Source organism: Falco peregrinus, chromosome 15 (assembly GCF_023634155.1).
Source record: "Falco peregrinus isolate bFalPer1 chromosome 15, bFalPer1.pri, whole genome shotgun sequence".
Taxonomy (NCBI): domain Eukaryota; kingdom Metazoa; phylum Chordata; class Aves; order Falconiformes; family Falconidae; genus Falco; species Falco peregrinus.
The window spans coordinates 232818-246228 of record NC_073735.1 but is presented as its reverse complement, the minus strand read 5'-3'; the positions used below and the strand labels follow the sequence as shown (position 1 = coordinate 246228).

At 41.1% G+C, this 13411-nt stretch overlaps 1 long non-coding RNA gene across 1 annotated transcript in view; it reads right to left on the bottom strand.

The window, feature by feature from the left end:
• LOC114013743 (uncharacterized) overlaps positions 1 to 10828 on the bottom strand; it is a 45461-nt gene extending 34633 nt beyond the window's left edge. Inside the window, exons 1-2 of the long non-coding RNA XR_003556904.2 lie at positions 10557 to 10828; positions 6582 to 6638 (exon numbers count right to left, since the gene is read on the bottom strand). This is a non-coding gene — a long non-coding RNA (uncharacterized LOC114013743). The remainder of the gene's footprint in view (positions 1 to 6581; positions 6639 to 10556) is intronic.
• Positions 10829 to 13411: the final 2583 nt, after the last annotated feature.

Sequence of the window (13411 nt, the reverse complement as noted above, 5' to 3'; positions counted from 1 at the left end):
TTTTTAATTTAATGTATTCTTTTGATCTCTCTTTCTCTCCTTTCTTTCGTCTCCCTCAGTTTGCTGACACAGTAGAAGCATGACAAGCACAGACAAGCTAACCTACTTTTTTCTTTTTCTATTCTACATGTTAACGCTCCCTCTCTTCTACCTAGCATATGAAAGCATATTGCAGGTATCATTATAATGATACTTCCAATCCCCCTGTGAAGTAATTCCCCCCAGTGACAGGTGAAGAAACTGAGACACACGGCGCTCTTAAATTACTTGCTCCTCAAGCTTACAGAGGAAGCTAGCAACACAAATGGAAACAAAACCCAACAGACTTCTGTTTTTCTTGGTCCCAATCTGTATAAAATTACTATACCTCCACCAATTCAAGGTCTGTCAAATACATCTGTTTCTAAATACATTAGTAATAGCAAAACTTTAGACATCAAATACACAGACTTACACATTTCTGTGACCTAATTGCAGCCAAGGAACACTGATTGCCATGCCCTGTGTGCCTTCAGTCTGCACTGCTGCCCGTTAGGCCTGGTGCTAGGGGTCCATGCTGTCTTTGATGCTCAAGGTATGTGTTAATGGGAAGGGGCTACAGCTTACCTGCTTTCTGTGGCCCAAAGCCTGTACAGTGCATGGAACAGAGTTTGTTTACATGTTAAGCCACATAAAGTGCTCTATTTTTTTACTTTTAGCCTGAGCTTTCCAACACTCTGGACTTGGTTCCCTGTGCCTGCTCACATTTGGGAGTTTCAGCTGGACTTGGACAGGTTCAAACTCACACCTAACTGGATTTCATCGTAACCATGGATATCGCTCAGCCAAGGTGTTTTTCCTCTATGTATGGAATAATTCAGTGCTACGCCATGAGCTCGATTTTACAGAGATTAGATTTCCAGTTATGATACTGACTAAAATTCAATATCCATCACTCCCTCCAGAGTACTGAATAATCTTCAGCATTTACAAACCTGAACTTTCAAAAGCAAGTACAGCTTTAAAATTAGTCTAAAATTACTTGAATTCAGATATTGACACCTTTGGGATTAATATTCTCAAAGATGTTCTCTGCAACAAATCGAGCCTTTTTATTTTATGAAAGCTGAAATTAGCACATTATCCTGGAGCTCAGTCTTAAAGGGAAAAAATCCAACTACTACAATAAGTGATTGATAAAATAAAAAGTGGACTTTGGACAAAGCATAGAACATCTGCACCAGAGCACACAAAAAAATTAAACCATATTATTTTTTGAGGTAAGTTAATGGAGCACCATTTAAATCCCTACATAGACTTTCTACCTCACAATCAAAGTGGCTTTATAGGTTTCTCTAACTTTACTTTGGAAGCGAATCAAGTTTAAAAGTAAAAGAAATCACTTTCACCAGGAACAAGAGTGACCACAAAGGGGTTCAGTGCCGTTAAACTAATGCATTTTATGTATGCATCATTAGTTTAATACGAATTAACTTCTGACTATTCCAGTGTAGATAAGCCCACATTTCTTTACATCTAAATGCATAATAATACTCCCTTTGTCTTGTCAGTTTGAACAGTGAATTGCTCTCTGGAGCAATTATACTGAATGCACAAGACATACTACACTTAGGCCAGGATGTCTTGGGATTCAGATGCATACATCTCCTGCAAGTAAGCAGTAAGGAGCTTCTTTGGACTACTCTTGTGAGTCAAGTTACTCACACACGTACCTGCAGCATCGGATACAAAGGAAAACCTCAAGCCACCTAGCACCACAAGCAGCACTTTCTCACGTATGCACTACTTACACCCAAAAGTTTCATCTACAGTGTCTCACCCCAGAACACCAGGGTGAATCTATGCATGTGTTTTTCAGTTCTAATCTTTAATTATCTTGAACACAGCAATATTCACACCACTCTAGAAAGAAATCAATGCTCCCTGTGCTCTGAACTATAAATGCATCTATTCCATAATCAGCTTAACAGAACAGACATATGGGATTGTACATCTGGGAAGCATATGAGAGGCCTTCTCATATATAAAATTATTTTGCAAAGCATCTTTCTCAGACCCAGCTTTATGTATTTTTCCTTCATTTCCACACTGGAAAATTTGATTGATGTTTTTGGTTTATAAGATACTAAAAAATAACCACCTAGTTGCATGACTGGAATGCTTTTCACTCCTAAAGTCTCCCACTACAGCTTATACATCTTATCTGCAGTATTTCTTTGACATACTAGTACTCTCTGTTTCTGCCATTAGCCCTGTGACTCATTTCTCCCATCACTGACATCAGGCTATCTCTGGGGACAAACTGGGCACACAAGTACCTTTCTAGGCTAGACAGTAAAGGATGAAAAATCACAGGACTTCTAGAAGACAAGGACGCAGACATGAAGTGAACAGAAAATGGATTCAGACGTTTTCAGTTCTGATGGCTCTGAGGGGTTTCTAAAACCAAAGGAGGAGAATTCCTACTGCAGGGCAGCTCCTCAGGAAGGCACTGCCACTGCCAGTGACTCAGAAGACAGCAAGCACATTCCTGCACAAAACACAGAGCCGCAAGCAGAGCTGCAGCGCTGCCTGGTGCTAGACTCCAAAATGATGGTGGCCCATCACAGGCTCATAGCAAACCAAAATTCCAGTCATCTTCCCACCTAAGATCTGATTTTCCTTTCATTCCTTCATTGGCAACAAAACAATGTAGAACAGCACCCTGGGCAATCCTTCAACTGCAAACTGTCAGTAACATCATTTCACTTTTGCCACCTCCTGCCTGCCATGTCTTTAGGGTCATGGACTCTTACTCAGTACGTACAGCATTTAACACAATGAGGGGTTAAAACTAATTTGAGGGTATTAGGCATTCTAATTATTATATTTTTGTTTTTTAATTTCCAAATCTGCCCAGCTGGTGCCATCCGACATGGCAGGGTGAAAATAATGATGCTAAGATAAAATTGAGCCTCAAATGAAGCCAGACTTGTCCACAGCAGAAACCTTCATCCTGTCCCACGACACCCTCTGCAGTAAGAACTGAAGACCTCTGCCAAAACATGAGTTTCATGGAGGGACAGGCACACACAAGTAACCAAGATGTGCACATTGATTTGTACCTGAAGCACAAAAGCATTTTGATGGTGGCGACACAAGAGTGGAAGAAATGTTGAAATCTTAAGGTTTCCCTCCAAGCTGTAAACTACTCAATATTTTACTATTCAGTTAAAAATGCAGCCCTCGTGGAAAAATTGGGGAAATCACATTTTGGTCAACTCTTCTCCAGTAATCTGCTACCAAAAAAAAGAGGTGGGTTCTAGCGAGAATTAGTCTCTGAATCTCTTACTAGTGAGAGATAAACCAAACCCCAAGGTGTTGTGCTAAATCGGAAGGGTGGCTGCTACCATGTTTCAGTTAAGCATTTGCATTTCTCCTCCTCTCTTTCAGGTTTTCCTTCGAGACCCAAGAAATCATTTACATGAGCACAGGGTCTTTTCTGTGCTGGATCTGCCTTTCTTTTCTTCCTCCCTCTGTTTTGGGAGAGTGGCAATACTATGAAAAGACTGGGTCTTGTTTTATTTTATTGCTATTAGGAGCCAAGGAAAAACAGTGAGACCTGTAAACGCAAGGATGCCAAGATACAAGGAGACTACATGCTTGACTGCCCAGCTCTGGCTGCTTTGTTTTATGAGTAATACCCAATATGCTGTCAGAGTCATATATATGTTTGCCATAACACAGGAAGTGGAGGTACAAAAAGATAACACTTTATACCAATGGACCATTTCATTTCCCATGCCAGCGCATCCCTTTTCCCCTTGCAGAAACCATACACCTTCTTTTTATTCACATTTCTCCTCTGAACTAATACCTCCTGTTCCACTTTTCCTCTCTACAGCAGTAGGTGCTACAGAAATGTTTCCAACTGATTCACTGCAGAGAACATTGCGGGGAAGAAAACCAAATGTTTATGGCTGTGCAACATGGAGCCACTTGGAACTCAAATCACATGGCAAATAACAAGATTTAACTATAAATTTTGAATTCAGGCCAGAGCAGTTGAAGTTTCACTAAATTCAGTAATCCCAGGATAATTTAGTGCTTTCTGTGGCAGCGGCTCCCAGCAAATCACCTGGAAATCTCATATACTTCAACTCCACAGCACTCTGCATTCCTCTGAAGCTTGACCTTCCCAGCTGGCCTCATGCCCTGACCCAGAGCAGTAACCCTGGGCCAGGTACTCCTGGGTCAACTGTTCTGAAGTATGAGCCCTAAATTTCCAGGGAAGGCAGTAACTTTGCTTTATGTGCCGCTCGTGTTTTGACAGAGCTCCTTAAAGAGCTGCCTCTCCTCTGCTGGAGAACTCCATGAACTCCAAACTGAACAGCAAACTTCAGTCTGAATTGCAGTCCAACCAGTCAGTCCAGGAAATCATTCAGTATCATCATCATCTTGGAGATTCAGTGTTCACTACTGTGTGCCTCCAGTTTCAGAGGACTGAGTGGCTACTGATCAAAAACCTAAGTAAGCTGAGAGGAGGGGGTCCATAGAACACTATCCCAGTGCTTGCATGCAGCCCAGGAAAATGGTACCAGTCCAACCAAGTTTTCCAACAAAGTTCACCACAACCCACTGCAGCACACAATGCTCGGCCCTTCCAGGGGGAAACTTGGAAGCAACATGTTTGCCCTAGAGCAATCCTATGCTTTTGATGAACTGCATGAGGCAGGAGGGAAAGACCTCAGCTACACCAGCAGGTCATGACAGCAAAACCCACTTGTTTCAATAGAATAACGAAAAGGGCCAGGTGCTTAAGCTCAGTACTTGCAGAGTTTAAGCGTCAGTGCTTACAAATCATTTAAGCTTCACACATTATTGTTGTTTATAAAAAATGAAAAGAAAAGAATATGTAATACAATGTAAAATAAAATAAAATTTAAAAATCCGTAACAATCCCCACCACTATGGTCCAAAATGAGTTTCAGCACAAAACCAAAGTCTTTGTCCGTCCACATTCCACAAAGCAACTTTCAATAGATTAAAGCAACAGCATTCAGATCCAAGACACTTCTAGGCCATCAAGGTGAGACTTTTCATTCAGGCTTATAAACTAGGATGTCACTGTAAATGGCTTAGAAGCCTAGCAACATTTTAATATACATGCCAGTATGCATGACCAAAGGGATTACCCTAGAATGGCTCACCTGATTAGTTATACAAATGCCTTTTTTTTTCTTTACTTTTAATCCAAGACCATGCAGAATGGCAAATGGGAGAATGGAGCGGAGTACGACTGGAATGTCTGAAGGCTACAGACTTGGGATTTATATTCCATGTTGAATTCATTGTTCTCTCTCCTATCCCTGCTGCCCTCTAAAATATGCTGCAGCCATGACAGAAATAAATTAGCCTGAGGTACAGGTCACACCTTCAAGGGCAGTAAGCATTCTGGGTAAAATCAATAGAGAAGATCGGAGTCTCTAACAGCTGAAGCAGAAAGAATGACGCATTGATAGCTTTACATATACTCAAACAAAGGCACTTTGGAGAAACCCTTGTCCCTGCTGCCCTGTAAACACAAAGCTCATTTTTTCAAGCACCTGAAGCCGAACAGCAACAGAGGCAATTCAGAAAGGCACCCATTTCTTGGGAGAATTTGCATATCGATGCAGAAAATTCTGTTTGTTTGCATCTCTGCTCAGGAAGGACATCCAGATGTTGAATTTGCACCCAGGTTGAAACTCCCACAGACTGGACAGAGACAGGAATCTGCACTGAACTTCAGCTTAATTTTTGTAGCACTCTCTAGCCTCTCAAATAGCAGAAACTGAAGCCTCAAACAAAAAAAAATCCCGTGAACTTTGGTGAACACACAAACGAGTCCAGGAGGCACCAACAGACACTAATACTATGGGTTGCATTCAGTATTTCCACTTGTGATTTTAAAGCAATGGATAATATATTCAAAATCATTTACATCTACTGAGAACCTTAAACTCAGGCTTCAGTATTTATGAATCACACTTCCTCTGAAATGAGGTGATACAAGATTTATAAGGATATGGGAAATATGAAGATTCATGCAGAAGTCTGGTGGTTTTTACTAACACCTCTATGGTGACTTAAGTATTAACTCTCAGGGTGAGGCACATAACCAGCTCAGACACTTCACAGATCCCATGGGGTTCCTACCTGCGTTTTCAGGTTCGTAAAAGCTTTAGAGTCTGATTTAAGCTTCCACAATACTTCTAAAAATAGGATTTAGACTCCTCGGTCCCACAGGAGTTTTTGAAGTTGCTACCCTGGAGGTTTTTCAATAGACAAAGCTAAAAGCGTTTCTCCTCTTCTGTCCCTCTCAGACTTCTCCAGAGACAAAGGTGGCCCAAATGCAGCAGGATCTAAATTCAAATGAACCTTGATTTTGTGCAAAGCCAGCAAGAGAATGTCAAATATGTAACTTTCCCCTAGCCTCCTTATTTGATCTTTTTTCTTTTATGCCCCCACAACATTAACATGTGTATTGTTCTTTGATTGTTAGACCCACACTTCTACCTATGGTGAAGTATAGTGCAGTTTTGAACTATATTTGTACTTACATTTGTGGTTTCTGTGAACAATACTGTAAATAAAATTGTTTTCATTTCCACTGCTACCTGTAAAAATAAAAGGAGGAATTCACCATTAACACCAGTGCTGCACTGAAGGATTGTCTTTTGCTTACAGTCACTGCCCTATGCAGACACATAGCAACGATGTGGCCATACCTGCAGCATCCCAGCATCTCTCTGCCTTCTAGGAACAGTAAAATCAATACCTTGAGGAAAAGTGTCCTCAGAAGTCATCCATGTTTTGCTGCTTCTGCTCTGAAGGCCTTTGCATCTTTTATGGCTTCTTCAACCCACCAGTACACACAAAGAAATTGCTTCACTTTGGTCAGTGGAGAGGAGGAGGCACTAGTTAAGCTCCTCATCAGAGCAGATCCCTGGCTCTTCAGCTGGCCCTACAGTAGTCCTGGGCACTGATGCTCTATGTGTGGCTGTGATGAGCTCAGGAACAGACCTCAGCAAGAGGTAACTGAGGGGACAGGTTCACATGTGGTCCCTTTAGAGTGGTGGAGCTGTGAAAACACCACTGATGAAAAGGTGTTACTTGTAGATGCGCAGCCTCCACTAAAAATTATAGGTGCGGGAATCAGTTTTACCATGAACTTATAAAGATGCTTTTAGTCAGACCATAGGCTTCCTGCTCCTACACGGCTCATTCCCTGCAGCTACTTTCACATGCTACTCTTGGGGACAGAGAATGTGGGGAAAGAAAGGCACATTCAAGGTCGAATGACCAAGATCTTCTGCCTCAAAATAAACATCAGACAGAACAGCCTACAATGGACTTGCCAATTCTTCAAGGACAAAAGCACAGGGCAATAATCCACATTACTGCCTGCAATACTCTAAAATACTGCCTGAGGGACCATTATCAGCTTTTGCCTTGCATTTGTGTGTTAGGCATGAAAAAGTACAGTTGCTCATTCTGACACGTAGTGCAAACTCTGTGCCTCCTCAAAAGACATGCAATGTCATCTAGTACAGCTTTCTCTAAAATAAATCATCCCCTATTTGCTTTATACTTCACTGTGCTTAGCTATAGGGAAAGTCCTGCCCAGTTTTGGAGAACATTCCAATAACCACAAGAGTACATTATCTGAACAGATCACATTTAGCATCTGTAGGTCAAGAATGACCCATTAGAGATACACCCATTTGGGGTCTGATTTTCTACAGCAGTGCCAGATACCAGCTGGCTTGCTTTCCTGAGTGACTTAGGCAGCGTGTTTCAGGTGGGCCTTGACATCCTGATACTCAAAATGCTCTGAGCAATCACCATCTTCAAAAAAGGCCTTAGCAGGATGTCTCTATGTAAGCACTGAAACAAGGAAACTGCCACAATTAACTGCTCCAGAAACCAAAGATCATTGTGCTTCTGCTCTGCACATCCCAGGACAGGAACAGACTCACAGCAAAGGTAATTACTGCTCAAGGCAATGTGACATATCCCATTCCTGCACCTCCTGCTTTCTCCATTCAAATTTCACCTCTGCCTGTTGATTATGGCTGGTTTCAGAAGATATGCCTCCATTTCAAAGAGCAAGATCATACATGGAACTCAGAGAGGAGATGTGCATTGCTAAGTTTTCCCCCATTTAAATTGTTCAAAAAGCCAGGATTCAACATGCAAATGAAAGACAGACTGAAAACTATGCTACACACATTTGCAACAGCTTGCTCCACTCTGGAGGTAAATGAAGCCTTAGAAAGACCTGGGCCTTTCCAGGAACTATGAATTCCCCTCCCTTGTTTTCAAAACAACCAAGGATTTAAATTCAACCAAAGAACAATAGTAGACTTGCCTTGGGAATACCTGGGAAGATGAAGGATGAAAATAAAGATGGGCAAGAGGCTAAATGCTTTATTGGCCAAAATCTGGCTAATTCTCATTTAATGGACTGTACATCACAGGTAGAGTGGTTAAGATCTGAGCTCCACGGCCTAAGAATTGTTTTCCACTTATAATTTTTGTAAACCTAAAGATTGCAAAATCTCAGCCCTAGGAGGGGAAATGAAATAATCCAAAAACATTTCCTGTGCCTAATTATATTTTGCACGTGAGGTGGATTCATACAAAACTGCTGGATTTGGATACCTGAAAATGAAAAATGGCATGGGAGAGGCCATGTTGATTGTGTCTGGACAAGAACATTTTGCCTTTCCACTGTCACTAAAAGGATCTAATCTAAATCTGTGGACCTGAGGTCCAAAAGTTTGCATTCAAAACTCAAATCAGGATGTGCAGTTTTGCAGGTTGGGCTTATCGCTCCTCCGAAAGTACAAGGCGTTTTTCTTCTATAAATATGCAAAGTACCTTACAAAAGACCCTCCCAGTCACCCTCCCCGTTTCAAAGGAAATGGAGGTATCGCATGCAAAGAGGGGAGAGAGGAAGCTGTGGCCACACCGATTCTGTGTCCATCTGCAGCACAACACTGACTGCCTCCATAATCCCCTGCAGTCTGCTAAATCAAAGAGGAAAAATGCAAATAAATTTTCCCAGCCTTCTCTCATCAAAAACTTCCGTGGATCTCTGGGGGTAAATGTAAGGAAAGATCAGAGAGCTTCACATTTGGTCATTTGCAGATTCTTTCTGCTCGGCCTAGCTGTTCCCCGTCCCTCCATATACACGCGGCAGGTAATCCCGGTGGGAATCAACCAAGAGACCTACTGTAACCCAGTCACTTCTACTTTTGCTCCACTCACACCGTTTGCAAAGGAAAGATGCTGACTTTTTTCCTGTAAAGTTTTCAGCTGAGAGGCGTGAACAGCAGCATAACCTATTGTAGTCTGCAAAGATATTATGCACTTCTAATCCTGTATCTAGGAGTATGGCATCATGACTAAACTGCTACTCTTTTTTTTAATAAATCCTTTGCATGGGAAATCTGCTTCTAGTTTAAAATAACCAAATAATAAATATATATATTTTAAACACAACGACTTTACATCTGCATGTACAGTTATTTCTTCAATTATCTCAAGTTTATAAAATTCATATAATTCAAATATTAAAGGCTGAATATAGTCTTCACACTTAGAAAATTAAATGCTAACTTTTTATAAGCAATATAACCATCCTGAAGAACATCAGAAGACAAAATTCAACACTAGAAACGGCAAAATGTTTCTGACCTACTTCAAACAATCATTAACTATAGTTCCTAATTATTTGAGTCCATTTCACTTCTTAGTCAGTGGTCATTTTATTTCTTGACCATTTGGCCTATGTTCAGAAAAAAATCTGCATTAGGCAGCAGAAAGTCTCAAAACAAATTATTCTCCTTCCCCTTTCTAAGGTTGGGAATATTTCAAAACCTCAAGAGACAAGGTTCTAAATATGCCTTTAAAACCAAAAAGTAGAGAGCACTTAATTTTAAAAGCGCAATAGCCTATTACATTGAAAAATGTTGTTATCAAGTAAAATTGCTTTCTCTCACCCCTCTATTAACAGTTTTGCGACTCATTTTCCAGAAAGAACTGCGAACGTATTAAAAGGCAAAACATCTATGCTCAGGCTGGAAATGATCACATGAACAAGCCACAAGATGTGCTTGATAATATACATAGCTTATTATTCACAAGAACGAGTCTCATTTTCAGCTCTAAGGGAGAGGGCGGGGAGAGAAGGGGGAACAGTCTTTTAAAACACACACACTGGAAGCAAAGGGCTGCATTTATAGGAGCCACTAAAAAGCAGAAAGTAAAAGTAAAGAAAGCAAACCTCTATGTTACCAGCAACTTGGGTTTTCATAAACTAAGCTCAGCTCCCACAAATCTCGTAAAGTTTTCACTTGAAACAAGTTTACCTTATCAGAGAGGCTGAACAATCAGAAAGCCGCTAAACTTTTCTGAAAGTTCAGCTCTGCTAAAGATGGGAAGGGATACAGGAGAGCAGAAAACAAAAGCATTAGTTAAAAGTCAAAAGCTGCTCAAAAAGTTAGTTTCTCTGCACCCCTCTTACTGACCTAAGAAGTCTTCGTATCACAGGTAGCAAAGTTTGTCTTCCTTCTCCACTGCAAGATTCACACTTGCATGCAGGCACATTGCATTACTGAGAGTGCATTGATCCTCAAAAGAATATTGTTTCCAATCTTCCAGTGACTAAGGAGGGAAGGAAAAATGCAGTCCAGCCAGGTACTGTTTCTTTGTGAAAAGTAAATCCAGCGTCCTGGAATGAGTTCAAACATAGGGCTTGACAGGCAAAGGAGAAATGCTTTTTCACTGAGCATGCTTAGTCCTGCACTGCCTGCACACTTAATGAACATTACTTCCTTCCCAGTGGTTACTCCTAGTAGAAATCCACACCCCCTACTCTTTCAGAAGTCAGGAATGCAGCTGAAACCAAAGTCCAGAAAACATGCCCGACACCCAGACAAGGCCCCACAGATCAATAAACTCAGGTTGTGACCTGCAGGTCAGTTTGTCAAACAGGACATCATGGTGAGTTTTTTCTACACTTGATATAGTTTGCTTTATGCTTCAGCTAATGCTGCTCACTCCCCAGAGATAATAAAACTGCACTGCTTTTAAAGAATGATTAAATGCTTCAATAACAGATGGGAATTCTCTTTCAAATCTTGTATATCCAAACCTGCTTTAAAGTGAGGAAAGAATGCTATATAAAGAAGGTTTTCACACAAAATTAGGTCATTAGATTCCTGAACAGAAATTATTTGAATTTTGAATTTGTCATAGGTAAGGACTATCCGAGGGGGGGGGGGGTGAAGTGCCTTTTATTTACCTAGGGCTTAATCCTGTTCCGTTCGCAATCACATGGAATTTTGTCATTACCTTCAATGTGAATAGTGCTTGGGGTTTTAGATTACGACTGTTTTCAGGCAAGAGCTGTGTCTACTTCAGTGACCTGTACAGGACAGACTGGTTTTGGCACTTCAACTTGCAATTTACTGTACTGCTGTGTCTGAGTGTTCAAACTCTGCAGCAGAAGTCCCCCTCCTCAGAAAATCACAAGAGTTGATGAAGAAAAGCAATTCTACAAAATTACATGTGTTATTTTTAAAGCTTTTCATTATAATTCAAGCTTTTCAGTTGCTTTCCAATTTTTCCTTGAGGTTACACTTAGCTCTCACATCTCAATTCTCCTCCACAATAGGACTAGACATTTAGTCTTTCTGTAATGAAGCCTATGCTGGCCCTGACCGCCGTGTCACAGCCTTCATAAAAACATCAAGCCGTGTAAGAATTATAATGAAATAACAATAGCCATAATATTGTCAGAGTAATGCGCACCAATCAGAATTACAACTGGAAGGGCCGTTATTACTCTAAGACTTCTAAGATAATGAATATCGTTCTGCGTTTTAAAATAGGCTAAAACTCGATCATGACCTCAGTGTCTGAGGCACTCCAGGCTTCACAAGGCTGTGGGTCCTGATATGAACAGGACAGAGCACAACAGATGTTAAACCTCTGGATTCCAAATGGCCCAGACCTTTAGAATATATAACAAATTTAGACTGCAAATTTTAATAGTGCATATTGGGACTGTATTCACATGGATATGTCTCAGAACCACTGTGGTGATTGTTGGTGTTTTTTTTTTTTTTCTCTTAAGTGCTCTTAAGTGCAACCAAAGTTGCATTTTTAAAAAGTTTGGTTTAAAAAACCTGAAGTTTTTAAAAAAATATTGTTTCATTGCCCCACAACCCTGCTCTTCCTGTTTTTATTCAAGATCATAAAAGGAAAAGTCTCAAAACTGCATGACAAAACCAAGCCATGCTGTATTTCTAGGATGCTGAACTTGAACAGATTTTGGAAATCCCCAGAGAAAGTTTCTTGCAGATTTGGAGAAGCAGCCACGTTAGGCTAATTAAACCCAAGTGAACCAAAAGACTTTTCCCTTTGACATGTTTCCACTTCACAACCCAAAGCTTTTCTTTGGTCAGGAAAATCCCTAACAGGGGACTTTCCTAACAGGCAGCTAAATTGGAATTTTATCTCTGGACCATCTCTCAGACACTTTTCTTGGCTGTGCCAAGAATTAAGCCTATTAGGTGTTCATTGAGCCAGAGACATTGAAAGCAGGTGGACACTACATCTCACTCATGACTAAAAGGAATTACCTTAAACCTCTGAACTGATGAACCCAAGGCTTAAACACATGTTCGCTTAGAAAACAGTTGTGGTGATTTTAGACATCCTTGTCTCCCTTGGTCGTTCATTATCATTTCTGCAGCCCAGCTGGATGGACAGGGCACGTGCATACTTTGACATGGCATCCAGGAGCTTGAACTGCCATCAGAAGTAGGAGCCAAACCAATGGACACCACACTGAAGCACCTTAGGAGCACGTGTGTGCACTTCATCATCATGGCATGACTCTGGGATGGTAACCTGATAGAGAGACAGTCAGACATGAACACCCACCACAGCTACCCACAAACTGAACATGTGTTTCAGTCCTCCCTGGCCACTTACAAGAGAACTGCTCTCTGAACTGCTTCAGATATTCAAGCTGTAACCGTGCACTGTCACTGCAGTACTTCTCCCCATCATGCTAGTGATTGAGCTGCAGAGTACCTCAAGGCTGCTGTATGCTCAGGATCCATTTTCCTCATGAGTTCCACAGTGCTGAAGCCCTGGAAGCTAAAGGCACATTGCAAATATGCCATCTCTGATTCACAATGGAGGGAGCAGACTGCTGATTCCCTTCATGCCCAATTACCCATAAGTGGTTGGCACGGATGATTTATTTAGCACAGCGTTGGCCTAGCTTTCAGAGGAGTCCTGTGTCCAAATGGAAAACACTCCACCACCAGTTTTCTTCTTGAAAGAAAAATCATGTGGGGCATTCAAGTCC